Consider the following 27406-nt stretch of genomic DNA (forward strand, 5'->3'; position numbering starts at 1 on the left):
ATTGACTTAATTTATGGGTTATGACAAAAATGCTCACATCAGTTCACAAGTTTACAGAAAAGAAAGAAAAAGTGAGCCTAGATTTCAAGCACATTTAAGCTATTCAGAGGCTACAATGTATGAAAATGCAAACAGCAATAGTTTTAAAATGAACAGATTTTAGAAAACTAAGCACAAACGTTTGCATATATATGATGGATGGGGTAAGCTGAACATGTGAATGTGTGACTATATATACTTGAACAAGAGTACATGTGTAATGTAGAGTATAAGTGTGTGGCACAAGTGTATATTCAGTAATGTAGTTGTGTTGATGTGTGGATATACCTAATAATATAGTCATTATCCTCTTCAGTCTAAGGCAACTGCATTTCCTCTCGTGACTGATGCAATGCAGTCTCTGATGGCTGGTAAGGTTGGTTTTCCCCTAGAATGTACAGTTACTGACTGGATGTAAGGTGGTAGCTACTATCACAACTAGGATAGCAGCTATTAATGCCAAAACCTTGGTCTACGCACTTGTGCTCTGCATCTTGAATGCTTTGGTTCTCAATGCAAATTAGGCTGTAATTTGTACCATGCCTCCTGTTCACAGGCTGTTTGTCTCCAGCTTTGCATGTCAATACAGCGCTAACTTCAGGGCTGTTTTGAACAGACCTTGTATCTTTTCTGTTGCCCACCAGCTGTGGCTGCCAGAGCACAGCTGTCCATAAAAAGGATTTTAATAGGGAGCTGCTTATCAGACATCCTAACAGTCAGACATTGCTAGCTGTACCTTCATAATCAGAGCAATAATACTTGACATTTTTGCTCACTGAAAGAATTGAGAATTTAGGATTGCATCCTGCCATCTTATTTTCATTAGCTTTCTCAGACAACTTACAGGAAAATGGATTAGCTTCTTGACATGATGGCTGTAGGTCATCCATAATTCACATGTAGAGACCCAGGAGGTCAGAACCACTGCCTTGTGGATTTTCAATTTTGGCTACAAAGTTATGCCTCTTCTGTGCCAAAGGCATTCACATAATCTTCCAGAGATGGTGCCAACTTCAGCAATTCCCTTGGAGATTTCACCATGGACATAGACTTCATGCAGACAGGTGAGTTCATCTACAGCTTTGGAAGCACATGCCCTCCAATGGTGATGACTGGTAGTATGCAGGCCTTGCCAGCAGCAGACTGGCATGTAACCTCTGTCTTATTAAAGTTACTAATGTGTCCAGTGTGGGAGCATTCAGCTGCAAAGCGACATGTAATGACTTGCATATTTTTCTGGGAATAAGCAACCAAAGCCCAGACGTTCATGGACAAGTTCCTCATGTACCCTTAGTTTTGCTCCCAGCCATCTAGGATCAAACAGCTTTCCCTCGATCTTAGGTCTAAGCTGAATGGCTGCATCACAATCAGGACGAGCAACTAGCAGGATGGCAGCAAGCAAGACACTAACTATTTGGCCATGAGAACACAGCCTTCTTTCAGCTTTGTGTTACTGGAAATGGTTTGGAGGTATATTTCCATCGTCCCTCAGTCTTGCCATCATTCCATCATGGAATATATACACATGCACACGCACATAGAAACATACGGTATACAAGGGGAAGTGTGAATGTGTATATGTATGTGGGTGTAAACCATGCCTGTATCTATAATTTGATAGTGAGTGAGTATATATTATACTTGTAGATATACAAATGTGAGGGTTTGCTCTCCCCTTTTTATGTAAAAGGATGTTTCTTTACATGCTCCTCATGCCACATGAGCTGCCAAAAATGACAGTCATCTGCTCAGCAATGTGTCCAAGGCATTATTTGAGATATTTTTCTTAACCACAAAATAAGTGGATTACTAACCAAAACATCACAACTCCTGCCAAAGCACATTTATAAAAGAACACACAATGAAAAATTAAATAGATTTAACCCATGGAAAAAAAAAATAGGAGGCTGCAATGATGGAGAGAGAATAAGAGGATACTTTGGTAGTTTCTATCCCTGGCTTTTTGCCAGGGATGTTTGAAAACAGGCCACTTAACTATTGGTGCCTCTTTTTTCCTATTTCAGAAGTAGAATATTATTATTTCTCTACCTCGCAGGTTCACTGTGAGTCTTAATTTCTTTGTTAAGGTCTTGAACAATCTCAAACTTTAGACTGCAAACTTTTCCAGGAAGGGATTGTCTACTACTTTATGTCTGTACAGTGCCTCACACAACGGTCATAGCCATGATTTTAAAAAAACTAAAGAAGGAATGTGTTTTAAGATGTAAAATATGACTGGTACTAAGTAGTTACAGCCTAATTCTCAGCTGGTGTAAAACTTTATTCCATTAATGTCCATTAACTGGATCTGTGCCAATTCACACCAGCTGGATATCTAGCACTTCAAAGAAGTAGACATCCTTTTGATATCTTTGCTTCCATCACTATACTGTAAAAGCAGTTCCATTGATTCTAATGTCACTACCTTCAGAGTAATCAATTAATCAGCGTAAATGAATCAAAATATAGCAGTTATTATACCAGCTATCTGGAAATGTTTTATATCCATGTCATGGTTCATTGCCTACACTTTAAACAATTGTAATTAGTTTGGCCTCCAAGATTTCTCCATGCTAATTCTTTACATAGTTGGGGTTACTTAACCGTGAAATATAAAACAAGGCCACATGTGTTTCTAAACAAAATACTTACATGAATATTTGAAGTCATATTCTCCATCGGTTGCAGTCTCACAGAGACTGTGTTAATCAAGAGTGGCTCCAATAGAGTTATGCTGATGTGAGAGCAGTGAGAGATCAGAATCAGGCCCTAGGCAGCTACAGTTTCCAAACTGGAACTTGGGCTTAATGATCTAAAGGCCCTTTCTCATCTCTGACATCTATGATCCTCTGACATTTAAACAAAAGACACTCATCCCACAGCTTTCATTATGAGGAACTGGAATCCTGCCATTCACAATATTACCGTCATCTTTCTACTGATGTCGTGAAGAGTGCATGCATTCTTCAAAAATGTTTCTAAGCACAGAACTGACCAAAAAGGGAGAAACAGACGTGCATCCCTTGCAAAAAGCCAACACAAGGACACTACAGCATAACTGCTTATGTTATTGGGGAGACTGGGTTGCTTCATCACTACAGCTGGGTGGAAATTTTCAAATGTTGCTTTGTGACATGTTTATAAAGCAGAAGGTTCATTTTTGGCAACAAAGAACTTTTCATTTAGAAATTTAAGTTAATTTATAGGAAAAATGTAAGAGAGGTCTAACCAAGCAAATCAACAGCATGTTTAGGGGTTACTGAAACAAAAGGATTAACTGACCGGATCTAAGATCAAGATTCACCCAAGCCATGGGATGACTGTACAACCAAAATTAGTGTGCACAGAATGATATAGATACTCCTCCCACCGGCCTCATTAAAACATACACATTGTTCCCAGCACTCATGTACTGGATAGTGTATTTTGACCATGTTTTTTGATTTTTCATTTCTCCCTACAATGCTTCTTTCCTTTCCCCTAAAAGATCAAATCCTTCAGTGATAATTTCTCTGTAAACTTCACCCAGCGAGAAAATAAAACAAGCTACTTGACTTAGGTGGTCGTGTGTACAAACAGCATAGTGAATCCACAGCATTGAAGGAATGGTGTGATCTCATCAAATAAGGGTAGGGAAAAATTCCTAGAAATATACAGAGCCAGCTCCATACTGATGTAAATAACCAAGATCCTCAGTGTCATCACTCCAACAAGATTAACAGTACTCTGAAGAATTATGCCAGCTGAAGATATGGACTGTAACTCACATGTGAATAATTTGTGATCAGAAAAAGATACAAAAAATCAGCCAAATCCAACAAATAAATTGGTCTCAGTGAATATTCAATTTGATTTATTCTTCTAGCAAATATAATCAACAGCTCAGAGGACTGCTCAAGGTACAGGTCCAGAAGATTTGCCAAAGCATTTAGCTGCCTAAAGATAGGTCTTGGTGCCTGATAGGACTTACAGATTCTGCAGAGTTTCCACTCTTGTGGCTGTACTGCTTCCAGTACCAAAGCTACGTCACGTAGAAGTGTCTCTGCCAGTACTGAATTGTGCCACATAAAAAAAAACCCTACACAATAACAGACCTGCCTTCTACAAACACCAATATTGCTGAGAGTTTCCTATGTGTAAAAGCTAAGAAATAAAGGAGGATGGACTTCAGAAGTTGGATGAACAGAGCTTTACGGTCTCCAGGGCTGTCAATACTAACATGCATTTATTATTTCAAAATTGGAAAGTGTTGCAAACCAAGGCATCATTTTCAAAGCTAGCTAAACTTTCACAAACCAAATTCATCCCTGGGAGGAATTTGTCCCCACTTATTTATTGCATAACTATCCCTAGAAAATGCTTCAGAAAGTTTGAGATACAGTCTGGCTTGTGTTGAGTCCTCACGCATGGGATGTACCCTTCGTGTGAGTCACTAAACAGATGTGGAAGCATCTGTGTCACATGAAGTGCAAAGCAGTATTGGAAGGAAAAAAATCCATCTTTCATGCCACTCTTAGGAAAATGTCATGAGAATTTGCTAGCCCTGGCACAAAACCTACTTGCTTGTTCTTTAACATAAGGACTAGACATGGAAAAATTAAAACCCCTATTAATATTCTGTTCTTCCATCATAAGAAATTCTTCTCCCTGGGTGAGTAGTTGTGTAACATTTCATAGGCTTGTGTCTGTTAAATGCCTTTTCTTTGCGAACAGTTCCTGGCTAATTTAAATATTTTTTTCTGGGAAGTGTGACACAACAGAGATTGTAATAGATGTCCCAGGTGATGACAAACCAGACCATAAGACAGACAAACCTTGACCCAATGACCATTGAGTCCATTTGGCTTGAGAACAGACTCTAACTCTGGATTCAATGAAAAACCAAAGTATTGTAAAGAGTTTGTCCAGTAGCTAATTACACTAGCTCTTAACACTTCCTTCAAGACTGAATGAACACGTGACTGTACATTACTAAGGTGCTTTTGGCTTGCATTTCTCCATGGAGGGTCCCATTTTATTTTCCTCTCCCAACAAAACTCTCAGATGGAGGCATGTGATTCCTGGGGGAACATGAACAAGGAATATTTCTTAATACACGTATTAGGCTAATGCGCATTAAGTTGAAGCGTGTGTAAAAGCCTGTGTAGACACGCCCAATGTGTCCTAAGAAAGTTCCTAAATTGATATATCCCAAAGCCAAACATGTCTTTGTTTGCAAAGATTGCTACAAAATGAAAATAGTAGTCTAGTATTTCCCCGATACAAGAGACATGCATTAATGCTGCTATAAAAAGGAGAAGACTTGGGGAGAATTCTAGTCCACCAGTAGAAAACACAACAACTGAAATAAATGCAAAATAGGACTCTCGCAGTGCTCTAGTTACAGCATCAGTGTCTATACCACAGGTCCAAAACCCATTTTAATTTTCTAAATAACAAAGTAAAAGGGTTCTGCCTTCTGAAGCAACAGCAAGTACATGGGGTGGGTGACTTTAGAAGCTGTTTGTGGTGAAAATCCAACAGCAAAGGCCCTGGACTGGAGGTGCCCTTTTCTTTCCAGGTAGAGCCCAAGCTCAGTAAAAAAATATTTGTTGTCCTTTTTCAACAGTAAGTTTCTCACAGTGAAAGTTAAAGGGAAAAGTGTATTTGGACTCTTCCATGTTAGGAGGTGGGCTTGATTTTGACTGTCCAGATCCAAACACGCCTTCCTGATGGTTTTGGCTCTGAACAGAACTCAGAATCGGAAAGTGCTTTGGATACCATTCAGTCTTGTGAGAACATCCGATTCCAGGGCTTTCCACCAGTTGGGGCCAAACACAACTCGTGAGATTCGAGTGATCTCTGTTTTGACCCCTGTATCCAGTTTGACCAGGTTGACATTTGACCAGGATGTGGACCCTTACTCCAGATGATATTCTTGAACCTATTTCTTCTCACTGGGTTTGGACTGAAATGTGCCTTCTCACGAGCAAAACACTAGCACATTTGTTGCCTTTCACCCCAGTGGGCTGCACCCAATTTAAGCAACGTGCTCCAAGTTTTCTATTGCAGAGAAGGCCTGCAGAAGAGCCCTTTTTTACTGTTTTCCTTTTTGCAAAATACCAATTCTTTCCTTTTCTTATAATTCAGCCTATCACAAACCCTATTTAAAAATTAAAGAGTCATACAACTGTTTGGTTGGGCTGACATATATTTCCCATGTCTCCTTCAGGTTAAAAACTTAGGAAATTGCTTCTTGGCACATATGGAAACACAGTGGAAAAGTGATTCTTTCATTAAACATCTCACAGTATTATTGGTAAATTCTCATTTATCCATTACAAAAGGAAACCTGCTTTACAGAAAAGTGAATGACCTTTCCTTAAGACTTAATGCTCTTTTTATTGCATGAGCTCTAAGCTTTGAGCAATAATAGTCTTTTACCTTGACAGATCAACTTTCATCCCAAAACACTTTCCAAGCTGTGCCCCCCATCAACCTAAAAGAAACTATGCAGGGGCATAACCTGCATTCAAACCCATGGAAACACTGACTTTGTATAGTCTTACTGATAGATCTGTGCCTGCGTACTGTTTGCCCCTCTGTACACTCCTTATCACTGAAATGATGTCACTTTGGGGATAGATACTAACAACCGATCAGAATATTTCCAGATGATGGGGCTAGTGGAAATACTGGCCAATGATCTGCTTTGCGGGATCTGTGCCATTGTTTATCTATCTTTAAAATGGAACTAAAGACATTTTTTTCTCCTTTGCAGGGGTGGTGTTCTGCTCTCTTTTAAACATAAAACCTTCACTTACAGTAGATATTTCCTGCTTTTGTAAAGATTAGGGCTCCGAAGGGGTGCATGCAGAACGCTGCCAGTTGAAAACAAAATGAAAGTGAAGAGCTACAGAAATCTAATTTCTTACAAAATAATTCTCCACAAGCTGTGTAAACTCTCTCTAGCTGAACAAATACTGGAAAGACAAGACAAGAAAGAATAGACAAGAAAATAAATGATTTTTTTTCTCTTTTGGAGTGAAATTCATGTGATAACCCTGATGAACAATCTGGGATCAGATAGGCAACCAAAAGATTTGCTAGATTTGTCAGGACATGGAGTTCAGTAAGGCACCCAAAAGTCTGCATGCCCCTCTGAGCTATCAGGACCTATCAAATCTGTAAAGTGGTGTTGGAAATTATATGAGGCCAGGATTTTTTGGTAGCATTTCATCATGTCCCATTCCAAATCAAGGTTGAAAAAACAGTCGAAAGGTAAAATAGTTGGGGGCCTTACAGCACTCTCATTTGCTACTGTTGAATGGAGTTTTCAGAAGCATGGATGAGTCCAATAAGAATCTTACAACCCTAACAGATAGAGAGCAAAAGTCTCATATATAGCTTGGAGGATCTAATGTCCCAGAAACTGCAGTCTACATTTAGCCAATAACAAGGTTCTTTACATTCTTGCAACCAACATGTATGAGGTTCAGAGAAATGTAATAATTCCCACTAGAATTAACGATGAATAATGGCAGTACTCTGCACTTACATAACACTTACTTTGGGTTAAGTCATAAATGTTCCTTGCGTCGGTACCTTATAAGATTCCAACATGTACCATCATTTTTTGGTTGTGCCTAAAGGCGTCACACTGCACTACAGCCCATGCAAACCCCAAGTAAAAAGACAGTTTCCCAGTGTATTACAGGCCACTTGCATAAAGCCAAAATGTCTTGGCTGGTTTGTAGAAGGATCCAAAAGATTTTCAGTGTGATTTTAAACAGGAAAGGCACACCTTATTCTCAAGACATGCACATGCATTCTGCAAGAATCAGAAGCTCAAGGGTACAAAATTGCTGTCATGAAAAAACTTAGCCCATAGTTCCTTCAGCACACAAACGCCACCAGATATATTCCAAATCATTCAGTTCAGGTTTTTCTTTTGAGGACTGGAGCTGATTTCACAGAAACCTTTATAGATGAGTTCAGAGAACGGCAAGGCATGCTCACCTGATGCTAACATTCACCTAGGCTTGGGCTCCGTGTTTCAGCCATGCAACACATTTTAGAAAATGAAAAACACACTCTAAGAGCCTGCTTTACCCACAGGTTTTGTACCAATACAACTATTTAATTTAGGGATGCAATTTCTTTTACTAAAATAATTTAATCAATACAACCTGTAATATGGGGGTAATTATGTGCCTTATATGGTTTTAGCTTATTCCCTTTCTCTTAAAGGAATAACTTATCACTTTTGTACTGCCATAACTAGATCCACCTCAGAGAGCAGAGGGCCTGTCCTTTTAATCGAAGCTGGACAACCACTGGCTGCTGCTCACACTCCAGAGATGACTGCATTTCAGCTCATTTGTCTGCAATATAGGAAATGCTTTGAGCAGAAGACTGGCTCCACTTCGCTTACCAAACCTATCATATGCTGGATGATACCCACCCAAAAAGTCTGTGGATGTCAGGATTGTGGGGCCCAATCTGGAACTGAGTCTCATCTTCTTGACTTGATTTATGCTGGTCAAAATGAGGAGTAATTTCAATGGCATCAGTGAAGGTGCTTTAGAGCAGCGGTTCTGAACCAGGGGTACGTGAAGCCTCATCGGGGGGTACATGCGATATATTTCATACATTGTCTAACACAGGTCAAAGGGCCTAAAAAAAGTCTTGACAATTTGAAATTGCCAGGGTTTTGCTGCCGTAAAATGTGCATGTGTGTGTAAACCAGATATCCTACTCCTGCTCCATGTCTCAACCTTGCACTGGAAACATCGCTCCTAGGGGGTACGTGAAGTCTCACTCTGAGACCAAGGGGTACGTTGACTGAAAAAGGTTCGGAACCACTGCTTTAGAGTATATTCAGAATTAGGTTCTAGATGTTTTAGGGTGCGTTCCCTTTCCTACTGAAGTGAAGTGCATATACCTATGAGCCCCAATGGCAATGGAAAAGGGCTCTTGCTTTTACAGTTCTTTCTGGCAAGGATCTAGCTTCCCCCTTATCTTGGTTCTGTGCATTTTATCTGCATAAGCCTGGTCAGACTCTTTTGCAACAGATCTGATCCCATGTTCCACAACAGAAATTTCTGAAGTGCTAGGATGTGAGATAAACTATGTATGGCCCCCGATTGATGTAACTAATCTGTTTGTTCCAAGCAAGCCCTTCTGAAGGGAGCATTACTCAGGTCATCCATCTTTGTATCAGTTCCAGATGAAATATGTCTTTATTGGCTCTAAATAAAATAATCCCAATATTTTAGGTGAGCAGCAGTGGGCCAAATATTCTACAGGTGCAAAGCAGCATAGCTCTAGCAATTTCTTTGCCAAGAATCTGACTTATCCTGCCTTGAACTATCTGTCTCACTCTTTCCTGTAGAACAGAAATAAATGCTCAAATCATGCTGGGTCACTGCAATAGCAGCACACGCTGATAGCTGTATCACCCTAAATTTTACACTACATCCTTCTTCCAGAATTTAGATATTGCATTGCTATCATTAATTGCAGACCTCCAAGTGACAGTGCATAGTTGCAAGATTTTTGGAATGTATTTTATGGGAAGGACGTGAAAATTGTAGTACATATCAGGATGTTGTTGCTGATAACCAGGTGTATAACAGAGGCAGAAAAGATAGTTGCTTGGAGCAGAAAACATGAATTGTGTGGGTGATTTTAGCCTGTAGTAAATGTAGAGCAAACCAGTTTGCCTGTGGCTAAAAAAGCCCCATAAAGCTAGCCTTGGTAATGCAGTAACTCAGATTATCCATATCTCCCATGGGACACCACAGAGCCTTCATATAATGGGACAGGTCCCAGAAATGCTGATTTGAAAGTCTACTGCCTACTTCCTCAACCTCTAGCTAGCTGCCCATTAGAACTGTCTCATTTTCAGCTCATTAGGATACTCAGAAGATCAAGGCTATACTCTTTACTCTGCAGATGATTTGCTATGTGATCTCTGACAACGTACTTCATTTCTCTAGGTCTGTTTCCTCTCCCAGATGTCTGTCTTGCCTATTTTTCCTGTAAGGTCTTCAGGGCAAGGATTCTCTCTCACCATGTTTGCTTTGTGCCTAGCATGAGGAACCTTACATTTCTGCTCTTGGAGCTATTCATAAATAATCTGTGTATATACAAAGGGCTTAGTCTGTCTGTCTGTGCATCTGTCCGCCTGTCCGTAACACTCTTGGGAAGCCTGGCTCCCGGCGAGGCAGGGCTCCAGCCAGTGCTGCATCAAGGGTGGTGGGTGGTGGCAGCGGCTGCTGCGTGAAAACTTCTCCCCCGCCCCCACTCCTGGGAGGCAGAGGTGGCGCAGGGTGGTGGGTGGCAGTGCTCCGTCCCCGCCTGCCCCCACCCCCCATCATTCTTGACGGGTAATTCGCTAGTTAATAAATAATGCTAATGGGAAACAATAACTTACATTTTGAGTGGATCATGCATGTTTTGCAAAGCTCTGCAAAAGTATTGCTGATTATCAACAATTAAAAAATCCTGTATACATGTAGTTGTTTTCATCTAAGACCATCTGTAAGTACTGCATAACTACACCTTCCAGCTATCCTCCTGGATTTGCTGGCCTTTGTGAAATGAGTTTGGGGACTCTCAGTCTATTGCTACCGGACAAGATTCCACTTCAATTCCCTTACTGCTGCTGGTGCTAATTGACAACCTGGTCATTAGTCTCAGCTGAGGACACAAGACCGAAGCCATATTTAGACTGAGGGCCTGATTCACCACAGAACGACTCCAGTTTTATTCTGGCCGAAATCCTTTGGAATGCGCTGAGCTTCTGCAGCAATGTGCAGCTCACCAGCTGATCCCACCAACGAAACAGCTGTAAGGGAATCTACGCATGGCATCGACAGAATGCTGGAATGGAATCCACGCTGCGCTGGCGTTATAGCGTCACGCAACGGGAACGGCACTCAGATGACTCAGACCCTGAATTCTCAGTCCAAGAGGTTGTCCCCAGTGGATCAGGGCCGAGGCATGCTTGTGGGTTAGCACAGGAAACCGTATCCTGTACATAAACAGAAAACTCCACTTGCCAGGGCTGGCAGCCCAGCCATCTTCACCACAATAAATTCATTTTGATCTGACAGGTCCCTCCTCCATGAGTTGCTATATATGTCTGGATATTCCATGTAAATGGAGTGGAGGTAGCATCTTCAGTGCCCTCTGGTACAATAGAAAACAGCACGGCCCCTAGTGAAACCCTTCTCCAAAATGCTATTGGTCAGAGCAGATCAGGGAGCTGTAATCAGATTCCTGAAGGCTCTGGGTCTGATTCTGGGGTTAAAATTATGTCCTTAAACTTCCTTTTTTGTTATATTCCTATTTTTTTTTTTTTTTACCAAATGGTCTCAGCAGCCATGGGAGCCTTTTTCTTCCCGCCTTCACGTTAAACATCTCTGGAGCAAATAATCACATGAAAACCACATCAAGTTATGTGGCTGAGATATTAGCAAGATGACGTTTCTACCAAACATGATTATAAACACAACAGAAGAGAGGAACATAAGGGCTCTGTATTTCCCATCCAACCCCCTTTGTGTTTCAAATGTATCCGAGAGTAAAGTATTTGTTTTGAAGTTCTGCTGGTTTATATACTGATAATAATTTCTTTTTCTTTCTTCCTTTTTTTTTTATTGTTTATGTTATGTAATACAAATCCAGCCTGGTTGTGAGGACGCTGTTGCAATGGTTTTATTGCTGACATATTAGCCCCTTGACATCAGTTGGCAAATTGCACACTGTGGCAAAAACCCAATGGGAGAGAAAGGGATGTAGATATTAAGTTGTGTTATGACTGTGGTTCTCAAGGCACTGGTATGTGGAAGCCTACAATAGTAGCTGTGTGAATTTACCATTCATTGCTGCTCTGCTGCTGTTTAAGAGAAAACTCACATCAGACTTAATTATTCTTTGGGAATATTTAATCCCATGAGAAGGAGATGGATGGTGTATTTATTTATTTTAGATTTTTATAAAATGCCCACGGCAAAACATCTGGGTCAATGGATACACAGCTAAACAAAAACTCAAATCAGCCATTCTTTCAACCCATGGAGAAATGGGCAAATAAAAAATGAATACATGAACAATAAATTAATGAAAGCTGAGTAGGTCAACGTGATCTAGGGCTGACTGACCTGAACATGGAAAACTTACACTGTGGTCCTGACTCTCATATACACTGAGGGTACTTTATACCACTCTGGCAGAATACATGAGCCTTAAAAAGGGACACAAATTACATGTACGCTGATTGTAAGGCCCCCTTACACTGCCAGAATGATATAAATGGGGCTTAGTCCAATCAGAATAAGTTCTCGAGTCTTCAGTGCATCCCGTGGATACCCAAAAACTGGGAGCTCTAAAGAAGGGATGCATTGCTACTGAGAAACATTGCTCAGGCTGGAAGTTGGGACTGAAAGGCAGGAAAAATACATAATGATGTCATATATCTTAGTCTGAAATGAGGCAATCAGGTTAGCATCACAGGTAGGAACAAACAACAACCAAATATTTCCCAGCCTAATGTCTTTTATTAGATAAGGGCAAACCACAAGAAGAATTAAAAACCATAAAGGCTCCATGAAAGAGCATGGTATGTGGAACTCCTATTAACCAGCTGCCGGAAGTAAAGATAAAAATGGCTACTGGCCACTGCCACAAGGGAATCTTTTTAGAAATGTTACCATGCAGAAACTTAAGTGGAGAACAATCATAAATCACTGAAGCTTTGGGGTGTCTTTTCACCGTGTCTCTTCACCAGTCATTGGGAGAAAATGTCTTAGCAGAAGATATTCAAATATGGGAACAGAAGCCATAGATGACCCTGACTCACAAGCCTGAAGCAGAACAGCTCTAAACTTTGAGGGGATTAAAAATGCAGTGATGCATGGATATTTACAGTGGAGTGTGCCCCTCCCAGCATGGTTTAATTCAGAACCTTCCAAGAACAAGAAAACATTTAGATGTATGGTTTAGCCTTTGGCCTTTTCTAGTTTATATGCTTTGAAATTTTTTACATGGGCAAGATCCCTGATCCCTTTTGCACTGATAATATTCTGTAGGGAAATGGCAGCTGTGGACGCCCTAACTCAGGGGTTGGCAACCTTTTGGGGCAGAGTACCAAAAACATCTGCAACCGGGGCAGACAGCAGGGGAGCTGCGAGGGGCCCGATCCTTGTTGTGGAAGCGCAGCCCCGGCCCCTTCCTTGCTGTCTGCCCTAAGGCACGTGTGCCAAGCAAAATGCCTTCATGTGCTACGCTCTGGCACCCGTGCCAGGGATTGCCTACCCCTGCCCTTACTATAAGGAAGGTCACCTGTTCCTTTCTGTTTGCCAGCAGTAGGGAGGGCTGGAGACCATCAGAAGCTCTGAAGTTCCTCTAGTTTGTCCTAAGGGCAAAATATAGGAGCAGAAGAGTGGGTAGAGGGCATAAGGCGGCCTCGTGTGCACTGAGCACCAGGACAATATACTGGTGGAATTAAAACTGCTCCTGATTCATCATGCAAAAAACTACATCACTGCAAGATGTTTATGTAGTTTCCCTGTACCTTTAAGCATGGAGAGGATTTCCCCCTGTCAATGCCTACAATTTAACAAACTAGGGGTATCATACATACTAAAAAACAACTAGCCCCATAGCCTAGAAAGCTCATTAACTTTCTATAGGGGTCTTCTTTCCCTTCACGCCATTTGCTATTCCTGGTTGCTTGGGTTAGATGCATATAGTTCACAACCTGCCCTGTGAATCCTATTTAAAAAACACAGCATTTCAGATAAAACCACAAAATGAGTGGTACTGTGTAAAACTGGGTAACTTTAACTGGCCTAATGCACACAATATCCTACCTACAAGGAAAATGCTGCTCTTTGCAAGCTCAAAACCAGCTCAGAGGAAGGGGGAAATACTTTTAATCCTCACTCCAGGTGGCTGGATGCATTTAAAATGGTAAACCTTCCCACAGTAATTCTTAAGGCTTTTACAGTTCAATCATGGCTTGGATCTTTGACTAATGGTTTTCCGGAAAAATGAGTTATACAGGATAAAATACCATTTTTGTACAAGTATCTGAACATTACCAAGTGAAATATGCAGGGCTTGATTGGTGTGAGCAAGAAACAGCCCTGCTAGTGTCAACAAGCCCAAATTGGTGGAAATCTGGTATTAACAAGAGAAGGATCAACTTCCTGGGACTGGGTTTTACTACCAGGCTGATGAAAACTTTCTACAATGGCAGTGGCTCGAATGTCTATAAAATCTAATAGGAAAATATGCTCTTTTATTGGCACTCTCAAGCTAATAAAAATTGTTTTGAGGCAAATGCTATGGGAACATTTTATTTTATCCTCTTCTTTCTCTCAAGAGCAGTTTTGCACCTTATAATTTCTACTTGCCAAACAGAAATGACAAGGGTTATCATACATGTTGTTTACTTGGTATCTTTTTTTTCCATTGGACTGGTATTTGCAGCAGAAAATGAGGGATTGGATGTCCCTATGTGGAAAGCACATCCAATGGTTTCCTCCATTGCCTTACCTCTACCATATTTTACCTCCCACATTTTTTCCAATGGGGTGCTTTGGGTTGCCTGTGCGACTAAAGGAGTCAGTATTTTGTAAGAGTAGGTGTGGACACGTACATCTGGAACCACTTCGGAAGAAGAACATATTAAAAAGACAGCAGATCTTACATTTGAATTGTTATGTGCAGACTAGCTGATACCAACGTACCAGAACTGCTCAGACTTCAATGCTGGATGAAGCAGTGACCAAAAGCTTGTCCAACATATCTCCCAGCCACATAGCTGGTGCAATAAAAGGTATCACAAAAAGTCCTCTCTCTCATACATTCCTCATATCCTCATGGCTACAAGAACACTCCAACCCTACTACTTACCCTAGTAAAAGTACTACTAATACTACTAGTAACAGTAGTAATCTCACAGAAGTCCATACAACCAGTCGCAAGAGTGAAGTTTTACTCACATGCTGACATCGAGGCTGAAAGTATATAGATGAAGAGAGCAATAAGGATCAAATATCATATCTTGAGAAGATGTCATATGTAGGTAGTCATTTCTCTGAATATTTTAGGGTGGTTTTGCTATAGTGTGTCTACCTATTCTTTGGTGACCTTAGCAAAGATGATGGCCTGTGTGCCATTTTGCTTATTATTGAATTCGTCTTTAGCAGGCTTTCGGTACCAGGAAGAAATTGGCAAAAATTGAGAAATACACACCTTATTTACAGTAGATAAAACATTATGAGAGCTGGGCAAACTGTGAGCAGCACTGCAAGTAAGAGATTGCTGCAACCTTTGCCAGCTCGCAAATCTATGGAGAACTTCATCCAAAGTCAATGAAGAAAGAAAATCACTAAAAACTGTTATTTTGGAGTAGCCCCAAGATTCCTTTTGAGGCACTTTGGGAAAGATTTGTTAGGGCTTTGCCAGCCCTGGATCACATTCGTCTAACTGAACAGACTATATACATTTCTCTGTATTTGCTCCCCTTTTCGTGAGCTATTATTCAATGATTTTGCCTTTAATACCCTCTGGGAGCTTTGTTAATCAGTCTTATTACAGTACCAGTAGGGTCAAAATTACACCCGTGAGTGTTTTGTGCAACTTGCCAGCATCACTCCAGTTTAATACAATAAGGGTCTCACCTGTTCATTAAAGAAGTGTAAATATCTTGAAAGAAAAAGACAGTCCTTATTATGAAGTACCTAATACAAATACAAGCAAAGACCTACTTGTGTGCTCTGCTTTAATCACATGAAACCAGTTTGGCATGTGTGAAAGAGTTTGCAAGATCAGAGTGTAAAGGCATGATCCTAAGAGGTGCCAAGCGCTGCATCCAGGATTCAGTAAACCACTTAAACATATGCTTAGAAGTACGTATAGTCAATGGGATTAATGGTCGGGTTTGCAGTGAACCAGGTGCTTTCCAGAGTACTCAGCACCCTACAAAATTAAGCACTAATAATGTAGCAAAAACTGATACTACCCTAATGGTTTAGAAATACTAAGAGCTCCCACAAATCCTTGAGGTTATCATGAGGATCAAGTTAGGAGTCCTTCAAGCTCTCCAGTGTTCATTTCAAGCAAGTGGCATTTCTCACTGTGTGGCTATTTTTAGCATCCCTGGGTTGTTAAATTTAATGTCCCTGGATACTTAGGTACAATGTAAACTTGGCTGCAAGGGGCCAAAAACTGGGGGAGGGGTGGGGAGGAGGAACAAGTGTTGAATCACTAAGGATGGAAAGTGTTTCAAGCTTTTTCTTGGCAGGTGCTTCGTTTACTTTTTTAAGGCTAATTTTTTTAAATTTGCTTTATGATAGGACAAACATTTTGAAAATATAATTGAATTGTATGAAAATATCTGCTCTCCTCCTTGTTCCATACTGAAGAAGCACATTTGTCAAGGTATTCAAGAGCCATTACGGGAGCTCTGTACTGAACCTCTCTTTCCCCCTTAAACAAATGTTTAAAAGTTCCAAAGCTGAACAGGTTGAAAATCAAATTTATAACTTCCCTTCCCTATAACCAAAGGAAGTGGAGAAATCTTTAAAAGCTCTTTCTGATACAAAAGAATGTTTCAACTTGTCTTCGATGTATTCCAAGACGGCATTTTGACAGTAAACTATTTTGGTCGTTACTTATAAGAAGAATCCATTTTAAAATGACTTGCTAAGGGTTAATAGATGATGAATAGATGGCAAAAGCATGTTACAGATATGAATAACACATTATAGAGGTTATAAGCATATCAGTTAAAGTGCTACAGACGGTTATAAAAAACCTGTTGGTCTATGATGCAGGGGTGTAGGTTGTAGCCGTGTTGGTCTAAGGACATAGGCAGACAAGGTTCCTTGGGTGAATTTGATATCTTTTATTAGACCAACCCAAATAGTTGGAGAACAGTTATTAAGCAAGCTTTCAGGTTCAAAAACTATTCATCCAAAATGATAAAATAGAGACCACGTTATACAAGAAACCCACAGACCAACATACATATCTGCACAGAACCAGCAATCACCCTAAACACACCAAAAAAGCTGGGATATCCAGCCAAGCCCTCAGATACCACCGCATTTGTACTGAAGAGAACGCCCAGGATTGCCACCTCACCAATCTTAAAAAGGCTTTCACCCAGCAAGGACACTCGTCCAGAGAGATAGATCACACATTTGAAAGAGCCACCTGGATACCACGTGAAGAACTGCTGCAGTACAGAACTCCCACCCCCTCCCTCCCCCAAATCGCACACCGCTGGTTATGACGTATCACCCCTCCCTTGAACCTGTACGGAAAACCCTCAAACAACTGCAACCCATACTAGAAAGAGACCCTATTCTTAAAAAGATCTTCCCAGAGCCACCCATCCTAGCCTTCAAACAAGCACTGAACCTCGCCAACCTCATCACCAGAAGCAAACTTCCTCAAGCCCAGAACACACCAAAAAGATCCAGACCGTGCCAGGACAAGAAATGCAAAACCTGCCAACACATCTCCACCACCCCCACAATTACTACACCCCACAACAGAGCCATCAGCCTCCCAGGATCTTACAGCTGCACCTCCAGAAATGTAATATACCTCATCCAATGCACCAAATGCCCTGATGGAAAACATGTAGGAGAGACCAGACAACAACTGCACACCAGAATGAATGCACACAGGAAATCCATCAAAGACAGAAATCCCCAGTTACCGGTGGGGGCACATTTCTCACAGGAGGGCCACTCTCTCTCCAATCTCTCAGTCCTGATCCTCAAGGGAAACTTGCACAACACTTCCCAGAGACGAGCCTATGAGCTCCATTTCATCAACCTCCTGGATACTAGAGATCATGGACTAAACATAGACATTGGATTTTTGATACATTATAATCTACCTGGCAACTGACTCCCCAGCCCAGCCCAGCCCAGCCCAGCCCCTGGCTTCTTTACTTTTCATTGCATCCAGGAAGAGCACACACCAACTGCTGAAACTTCCTGAGCCTGACAAAGGGTTTTTGAACCCAAAAGCTTGCTTAATAACTATTCTCCAACTATTTGGGTTGGTCTAATAAAAGATATCAAATTCACCCAAGGAACCTTGTCTATCTGTTGGTCTATGAGACTTTTTAACAATCTTTAACAGATAGTCAATTTGTTAGCATTTCCTTATACCTTTATAAGGTGTTAAGAAATGGAAACTTAGTACAAAGTTTAGGCAAACTTGAGAGAATATCGGTTATAAGGCTAAATCTTGAGAAGATTTACACTTCCAACACAGGAACATTATTTCCCTGCGTGACAGGCACAGAGAGGATAAATACGTTCAAGTTTGTAAGGTGTCACTAAGGTGACAGAGGGCCTAAGCACCTCCCCTAGGTAGAGAGGTGCAGTCCTTGTTCACCATCTTCACTGGCACCCCTCATGTAAGTAAGGGTTTGAAGCCCATAAAGTCAGTCAGCAATTATGAGCCAGACTACGCCTATGTTAAACCTGTCTCTCTATTGAAGCCCATAGTGAAATTGTTGTAGAATCAGGCCCTAATGATCAGAAAAGTAAAAAGAACCTCTGCAAAACCCAGGGCTCTAAATCTGCTGGATTTTCTGGCTTGGGTACTTGCCTGTAGCCAGCCAAGATTGCTCCCCCAGGTTGTTTTTCCCTCTTTCACCCTGGGCTCTCTTAGCTTCACTTCTAGACCCCCAAGCTGTCTCCACTGTGTCTTTAATGAAGCCTTCTACAGTTCCTTTTATTCGATGTGGGATGATGGACCGGACCACCAAGAGCTCCAATGAATCATTCTACTCTGGAGAGGCTAAGAGAAAAAAATCTGTCTTTAAATATATCATCTCCTTCTGCAAAGCCTTCCTGGAAGAATATAAGACCTTCCAGTGAAAAGCAGGGGATCTGGCTCTAAGTGATGAAATGAGAGCCAGATTTCAAGACAGTCAGGGTCCTTAGTATAAGGAAAAATAGTTCCTTCTCTTGGTGCCTAAAGGGCTCAATAAGGGTTCCCTTTGGCTCTTTGATTCATCGTCAGGCTTTCTTCTGAATCTGGCCACGGGAATTGTACAAGTGTTCATTTATTAAGAGGAAAATGCTGCATAGAGATTAGTACTGAAAGATGGTGTACTGCTCTTTAGATATCATCTGAGCTTTCTTGGACAAGCATAGCTGCTCCCCAAACCAGATAAAGCAACAACATAAAGTTAAAAGAGCCCAGTTCCAGTTACAAAAATAGAAAAAGTTGTTTGGTTTTTACAGACTGTGAGGTGCTGGGGGGGTTCAAATGAGAACTTGGTAAATGTTCTTTTAAAGTCTGCAGTGCATTAATTACTATCAATGTGATTCACATTTACACTAGACCTCTTTATGCTAACAGAATTTAAATAGTTAGATATTTAATTATTCTTTTGTAAGCATGTGTGAAAATATTCTAACACCTACAATAAAACCACCTAAGACTCTTGTAGACTTAAATAAAAAGCAGCAAGAGAAATAATCCTACAGGTTGTATTTGACTCATCTGAATAATAAGCCATTATCCAAGATCTTTGCAAAATAAATTGCAAGCATTATCACCTCCACTATTAAATTTTACCAAATTTCTTTTAACATAAACAAAATTTTCCTGACTCTTTTTTCTGAAAGCAGTTAGATCTCAGCACCACAAAAACTTGGGTCATTTCTGGTAAGTAACGACACATACAAAAGTTTAATGTCTTTTGTTTTCAACCTCTCCAAAAGTTTGCTATAAATAATACTATAGAAAATAAAATCTCTGGACTCAAAGGTAACTAGAGCTTTGACAAATAACTGGGCTCCAACTTCTTCCAGGAAAAAGTCAGGGACACTTTTAGTAAGATACCAGAATTATGCCATCACCGCTTCACATACATCACCATTTCACAGGTGACAATGACCCTCCTGAACAATCCTGTTCTCACATTATCAGTTTTTCACTGCATCTCTCTTGTCCTTCAGCTGTCTGATGATTTCTCTGATATCCTATTTTTATTTACATAGAGAGTTTTACACAAACTTTTGTTCTGTTACTTAGCTCTGCTTTGTCTGCTTCTCTCCCAGAGACTTGAGGAAGGGTACTTTGATACCCAGAGGCTTGCCTAAGCCCATTCCAACCATTCAGTTGGTCCAACAAAAAATATCATCCACAAAAATTCTTGGCTCTCACAGAATGTTTTAATGGAATTGATCCTGCAAGGTAGGAAGTCTTTTGGAAACAAGAAATTTTCCAGTACCTCCACTGAAGGTTGAAGTGAACTGAGTTCTCCAGAAGTAGTTTACTACATTTTATACTCATATTGAGCTTAATTATCATTGGTACTTAACCAAATGGCTTAAAGCGTGAAAGAGTTTTGTGATCAGTGTTGTGTCCTTGCACACAACAGCTGACAGGGTGTGACTGAAGCTATGGAAGGAAAGATTATGCATAATCAGATGCCCTAAAATGGACCTGGAACCCCAGGAGGACCTTCCCAGAGGGACTGCTACGGACTGGTCAACACGGTGACGCCTGAAATACCTGTGCACGCAAACTGGAAGATCATAAAACAAACGTGATGAAAGGGGTTACTCTAATGACACAAGAAGAAGATTATTGGTACTAGCTCTGGTAGCAAGAAGGGCCTGAAAGTAAGTGTAGCTAGAGTTTAGGAAAACATCTGAACTCTTTTATACTACAGAATGTGACAAGGTCCTTAGTATAAGAAAAGAAAACACACCTAATTTCAAGATTCAGCATTTCCACAGTAAATAAATGCAACTTACCTCTATAGAGAAATGGGCTACTTTTATTGTTTCCTAGCTCTTGTTCTCAGATGAAAGTTCTACCAATTTAACTTAAACATTTTCTAAACTGAAGGCATCTCTACAAAGCGGTACTCTGGAAAATAAATCCCAATTCATTATAGGGTAAATTTAGAATGGATTAGTCCAACCACATTAAACCCCTGCGTGGCCACTGTTCTTCAAAATTAACGTGGCTTTCAATCAAGCAAATTTGAATTAAAGCCACTTTAATCCTGAGTAAGAGAGTCCACACAAAAGTTGAATTAATCCACTTTAAAAAATAATTCAGATTTATTTTCCCAAGGGCTCCCTTGAAAACAAGCCCTGATTTAGTGTAGTGCAGAATTTGCCACAGACATACTTATTTCACCTTAAGAGTAGATTGCCTTGGTGTTGCTTAAACCTAATCTATTTAAATCAAATTGTCAGCACTTGAAAAGTGGCCATAAGGCTCTTTCTATTGGCTTAACCACATCAATTTTAAATTATACTGTTAATCACGTGGATGAAAGTTGATTGTAGGTAAGCCCCTGTATTTCAGAGGCAGTTTTTAATGCACAGGACTGCAAGTGAGAATTTTGAGTCATGTTGCCAGCTGTGCAATGGATTCTTTCAAGGGTTTATGCCTATAAAAAATAATTTAAACAAAATGTTTAAGGTGGGCGGGCAATTTTGCATATCTTTAGTAAGAAGTGCAGGAACAGAAAATTTCTCTCTGGCTTGGTGGGAGAGACCCTATTTCTTTAACTCATATTGTATATTTGTGGATTTAACACAAATAATTATGTGCCATTTGAGCTTAAGCATGTTGTGAGCCAGAGGGCCAGATTCTCAGCCAGCAAAAATCTTCACTGAGATTAGTAGAGCAATACTGATTGACGCCAGTAAACCCAGAATTAATCACCATGCTTTCTGCATGACCCTTAGTCTTTGCTTGGAATGCTAAAGTGACACCTACATCTCAGAATTATATTAAAACTCTTTTAATAAGTGATCTTAGTCAGGCATGCTTTATGCATCAGTGATGTTTCATTTCCAATCAGACATAAAGAGCGAGCATCTCTCTCAACAGCTTTTGTTTCTCCTCTGAGAATACTAGTAATCTTAGGGAAATTAATATTGTGGACTCTTGTAGGGTGGAGCACTTCCAATGTCAGTGGAATAGCGTTTAATTCTAGCTAATGTTTTTCTGGCTAACATAGGACATAAGTTGTTAGCGCATGCAAACTGACTTCCTAAGCTAAGTCAGAAGAGAAAAAGACTTAAGCCTCCAAGATGAGCTTTTCCCATGATCTGCCATTGTTTCCAAAAAATTTTATTAAAATTAATCTTCTCCCAAACATTATAAATGCTGACAGGACAACTGCAGACTCTGAGTAAATCAACTGTGGAAAAGAATGATGTAAGGTCTTTGGTGTCCTGGTTTAGCCTTTTAAAATCACCACTCGACATGGAGATATATCCCCGATCCTAGGAAATACAGTGCTCTTTTAATTCTTTTGAGTAGGAGAGTCCAAAACTAGGATAATCCAGATAGGCTCTGTAATGGTCTTATGCAAAGCCACTGAAACAAAAGAAAAATTCCCATTGTTTTAGTGGGTTCTGGGCTGGGACCCACAAGAGGATGGTGATGCATAATTATGAGTTATTGTAATAATTATAAATTGCTGGGTTGCCTTTCCTAGACAGTGTACTTTAACAACTTTTAACTTCTTTCATCTCATCCAAGATGCAAAGATTGGTTCATGCTGGTTTTGAGTGGCATGGTGCCTCTTCCCAGTGTCGTGGAAACACACGCAGCATACTTTTGGGTCAGGTCAGCAGAAGCTTTTATTCAAATGAAACTACAGCTGTAGGGGGGACTCCAAAGTGACATGGATTTTCCAAGCACTTGGAAGGGGTTCCCCCCCAAGAGCAAAATCAGGAGGCTTATATACTTTTCAACAGTTGCTTACAACTCAGCTGATCATATAGTCGAGTTTGCTAGTAAAAAAACACAGCTGCAAACACTACCTCATTACTTCTTTGCTGTTATCAGGATGGGAACCATGTGGGAGATGAGGTTAGTTCACAAAGTGAGAAATAACACTCCGTTCTTGCACCTGGAAATCAGAGTTGTATATACTTTTTTTCTGCTATCTTCAAGGCCGCGGTGAGCGAAGCAGTTGCAGAGGAGTTACAAAGAACAAACACTTTCCCTTATATGTTCTAGTATGCAGAGCCAGCAATTCCCCACAAAGCGGTTATGTCATTTTATAACTCAGATGATCAAAGTTCAAGGCATTTATTTTTTTCTGATTCCACACCAGTAAGGCCCTGATTCTGCAAACATGCATGCACTTAACTGGAAGCAAGGTGTGAGGCTGTAGCAAGGTGTGAGGTAGTATCAAGTTCAAAGCATCCTCTACTAGAAGGTAAAGAAAAATCATTTTCATGTATCCTTGTTACTCATGAGAGCAAGGAAAATGGATTCATGCAAAGATATTAATAGAAGCTACTACTCGCCCATCGGACACAACTTCAGATTATGTAAAAAAAAAAAATCAAAAAAAATCTAGTACTTTAAGTGTCTGACTGTGGTAATTTCCTGGCAGCCTATGCAGCAATCATTATACACACATTTACAGTAAATCTTTGCCTGCCCTAGTCCTAATCTAAAACTGATGGGCAGGATTATTTTTAGCTTAACCTTGGTATTTTGCTAAAAGGAATTCAAATGTCATTACTAAAAAAAGAGAGAAATAACAGCTCGGTGGAAAATTAAAGCACAGCTTCGACTACAACCCAGCAATTAGAAATACACAGGTAATTGATCTTTAGCTGCTGCGGCTCTAATGTCAGAGCGTGACGTTTTTGCTTCTCACATAATGAAGCCTTAATGAGAAGCAATGTTCCAGAGATCTAGGGAGGAATCAGCAATGCCAACATTTAATGTGAAGGGTTTTTTTTCACATTCATTTTATCTAGATTTATAATCTACTACCAGAGTCTTTTTTTCCCAAGAAACTTTAACCCAGCAGACTACAAACGAGTTTCCAGTTCTCCAGTTCTTGCACAGACTAAATTTGTATAACTCCTGCTCACAATGATGTGTATGGAGTGTAGGTGTGTATGGAGATAGAGACAGAAGAAGGGACTCCAAGATCAGGCCTGGTTGTGTATTCAGACAAGTTTTACAAACTCTGACTATGAATCTTCTGTCGGCTTAGAGAGTCTTTGGGCCAAACTGCCCATGCTCCTGAGCCTTGTAGGCTCACTTACGGTAGCGAACACATACAATATTGGTTTGCACTTTTTTAAGGTCTAACACAATGGGAATTTAATTCTATTTACATCACTGCAATATGAGGATACACCAAAGCCCTCAGGTTTTTTTCTCATTTATGCCACCATTCATGTATGTGAAAAATCCCCCCTCACTTTGTTCTGTACTTTTAAAGTGTCCGTACTTAGCTGTGGGCTGGACCTCCTGTCACATTTTATTACTAGACAGATGTGTCATTCCACTAATTCCAGTGGAGTTACTTTTAATATTAGTGATAAGGGAATCAGACCCCATTTTACCCAACAACAGAAGGACTTGATTGTGCTGTGGGTTACATGAAGAATCTAGAATTTGAGAACAAAAGGTTTGATCTTTCATTAACTTTTTTTATTTTTTATTTTTACAAAAGCATTTTTCCCTGAATTTAAAACTTTTTCTTTTTTTACAAGAGAAATTTAATAAAAAACACATTGCACTGACTAAGCACAGGACTGAGCTCTACTGTAAACAATTGAGATTCTTGTGTGAAAGTCAATTTTGTCTGGATTTAGGAATTCCAGTGGGATAAAATTAGAAAAGCCAACGTATTTGCAAATTAATACTGAGACAGAAAACTCCATTCAATCTTTATGACAGAACCAAGACCAGCACCTCTATAATGGCCTGGTACTGTGGCAATTTTGGAGTTCTGCTCTCACTCTAGGATTCATAGATTCTGATTGTCATTCATTCTAAAACCATTTCACACCAACTCAGTGGTATAAAATGTCTTAAAATGACCTTAAATGCATTTAATTCCCATTTTCAGGCCCTTCTAGATATAGATTGACCTTAGTCTACTTTAGTGAGGAAGAAATTCTAGCTCTCAGGTTTTAGTAGGTTCAGAGTTAGGCAAAAATGAGGGCTCCCTTTTCCCCATTAATACTGTTCTTCCGTACAAGGTATTTTACAGAATTAAAAAAAAAAAAATTCAAACTCAATGAATAATGAGAAATACTAGATGGTGAGGGAATAACTAGCTGGAGACAAGGAAGGAATAAGATTTTTTTTTCAGGTCCTCACACTTATTGTAGTTACTTGGAGGTAGCTGTAGAGTATTTAACTCTCTGATTGCATTTACACTGAATCCCCTTTACATCAGTGGCAGTATAAAGAGGCCTTAAAGGACAGCAACAGCAACACTGCAATCAGAAATGTGACCCAAAAGAGGATGGTGATGCATAATTATGAGTTATTGTAATAATTATAAATTGCTGGGTTGCCTTTCCTAGACAGTGTACTTTAATAACTTTTAACTTCTTTCATCTCATCCTAGATGCAAAGACTGGCACATGCTGGTTTTGAGTGGTATGGTGCCTCTTTGAGTGGCAAGCATATCCAAGCTAGCTTTTATATACTTAGCATGGGTACCAATACCAACAAACTTGTGGTGGCCTGAACCTCAGTGCAGGCCATTCAAGCATGCTGGTGACATACAAAAACCCATGCCGATGCATCTTTACTGTATATGTTATCCAAGTGAGCTAGTTTACCTAGGCTCTATCATACCTTTGAGTGCAAATGTGTCCTTCCTGTGAATAAATATCCAACCCTGCTGTTCAGATTTGGTAACATTTTATACATACTATCTGCTCTTTTTACAAGTCCTAAGTGACTATTTAAAAGGCTGGATGCTTTTAGTATAAGATTGCTTTTATACCATTCTGGCAGTGTAAAGAGATATCAGTATAAATGAAAACTAAGGCCCATGTCTAGCTTCACTGACTGATCTGCATTTACATTACGCCCTAGCAGTGCAAAAAGTCTTTAATAAATGAGAATCAAGCCCAATTATTTTCTGGGGCCTGAATCACCATTATGTCACTGCAGGTTAGTACTGTTATAACACCTTTGAATTCACTGAAATTACTCCATTTACACCTTGCACATGAGAGAAGACTAAAGTCCATAGTAGCAAATTTCTGGGCATTCCCCTCTTTCTCTTTGGCCTTGCTGATTTATGTTCCTGTCCATATTCCCTATCCTTCATTTCTGTTTTTCCCCTTCATTTGCTTACTTCTTCCTGCCTACTTTCTTCAGCTTTCTTTGTAAGAGTGCTTGTGGAAGGTCTGATTTCACCTGGTTTGAATCAGCATAGCCTCACTAGAGCTACATTCATATATACTGCATAATGACCTGGCGCTCTGGTTTTTAAGTGTATATTTACCCATCAAATTTGTGCCTTTTAACTTTCTATTTTTCATTAACTTAAGCTCAGCCACCACTTTCTAATTGGGAAGTAAACTTTTCTCCCTTTTGAGATTTGGGCACTTGATGCCTGAAAACTTGTCCAACAGCTCTCCCAACTATACAGTTGGTACAATGAAAGATAACTCAAAAGTCCTTGCCTTTCTTTTGTTGAGATGGTTTCAGAGATGAAACAACTGGAAATCACTCTTAAATCTATGAGGATGCAGGAGCACAAGGTTGCATAGTACAGTATGAGGGGGTGCAGTGGGTTTTTAAGGGTTCAGAGCTTAGGAACAGATGAGCTAAAATCTCAAAAGCCTGGATATTTAAGTGCAGCAAGGATTTCAGAGCTGAGAGAGTGATGCATGGTGAATATAAGGAAGTATGCAACCCTGATCTTTTTTTCATCCCTTTGAGCCTTCTGCATCTGGGAATCAAAAACATAGACAATAAGAAAGAGACTGGTAAACTTTGCATACACAGGCCTAATTACTAATCCTTCCAACTGCAAATCCCATATCTTAATTCATTCCCCTCCTCTGATTTTCTAATGTGGTGCGTATAATAAGATATTGAGAGGTTAGATTTACTAATATAGGTCAAAATGATCAGGCAGAAGATGCTTATTTAGTCTATAGGGACCTGGGACAGCTTCCAAAATGACAAGCAGAGCTTTTCATCTCCAGTATACTGATGCAAATGCAGCTCATGCTAATACCAGTATGTGGTGAATTCTCATCTGATAGCATTTTATATTCAGACAGACAGCTTGATTCTCAGTTCCCCTACTCCTATACTTGGGCGGAAATAGAGGCCATGGGTGCATGGGCACAAGTTTAATTTACAGGTTGCTTCCATGGAATCAGCAATCCATCCACACTGCCTTCCCTCATCTCCCCCATACTATATGGTGGCCTGGAAACCAGTCTGGCATACAACCCTAGGCCAGTTCACCCCTGCCTGATCAGGTTGTCTGCACAGAGGAAATGTTTAGAGGAAGTGGGTATTTCTATTTTCTAATGGTGCTTTGCTGTGCCAGAGCTGCTGTAAAGGGCAT

The 27406-nt window shown here is 40.2% G+C and overlaps 2 long non-coding RNA genes across 2 annotated transcripts in view; one reads left to right on the forward strand and one right to left on the reverse strand.

The window, feature by feature from the left end:
* LOC109281947 (uncharacterized) overlaps positions 1–11723 on the forward strand; it is a 149082-nt gene extending 137359 nt beyond the window's left edge. Inside the window, exon 6 of the long non-coding RNA XR_002088776.2 lies at positions 8303–11723. This is a non-coding gene — a long non-coding RNA (uncharacterized LOC109281947). The remainder of the gene's footprint in view (positions 1–8302) is intronic.
* LOC109281948 (uncharacterized) overlaps positions 1–27406 on the reverse strand; it is a 67612-nt gene that overhangs the window by 37040 nt on the left and 3166 nt on the right. The window lies entirely within an intron of this gene.

The sequence above is a fragment of the Alligator mississippiensis genome, chromosome 7, assembly GCF_030867095.1.
Source record: "Alligator mississippiensis isolate rAllMis1 chromosome 7, rAllMis1, whole genome shotgun sequence".
Classification (NCBI taxonomy): domain Eukaryota; kingdom Metazoa; phylum Chordata; order Crocodylia; family Alligatoridae; genus Alligator; species Alligator mississippiensis.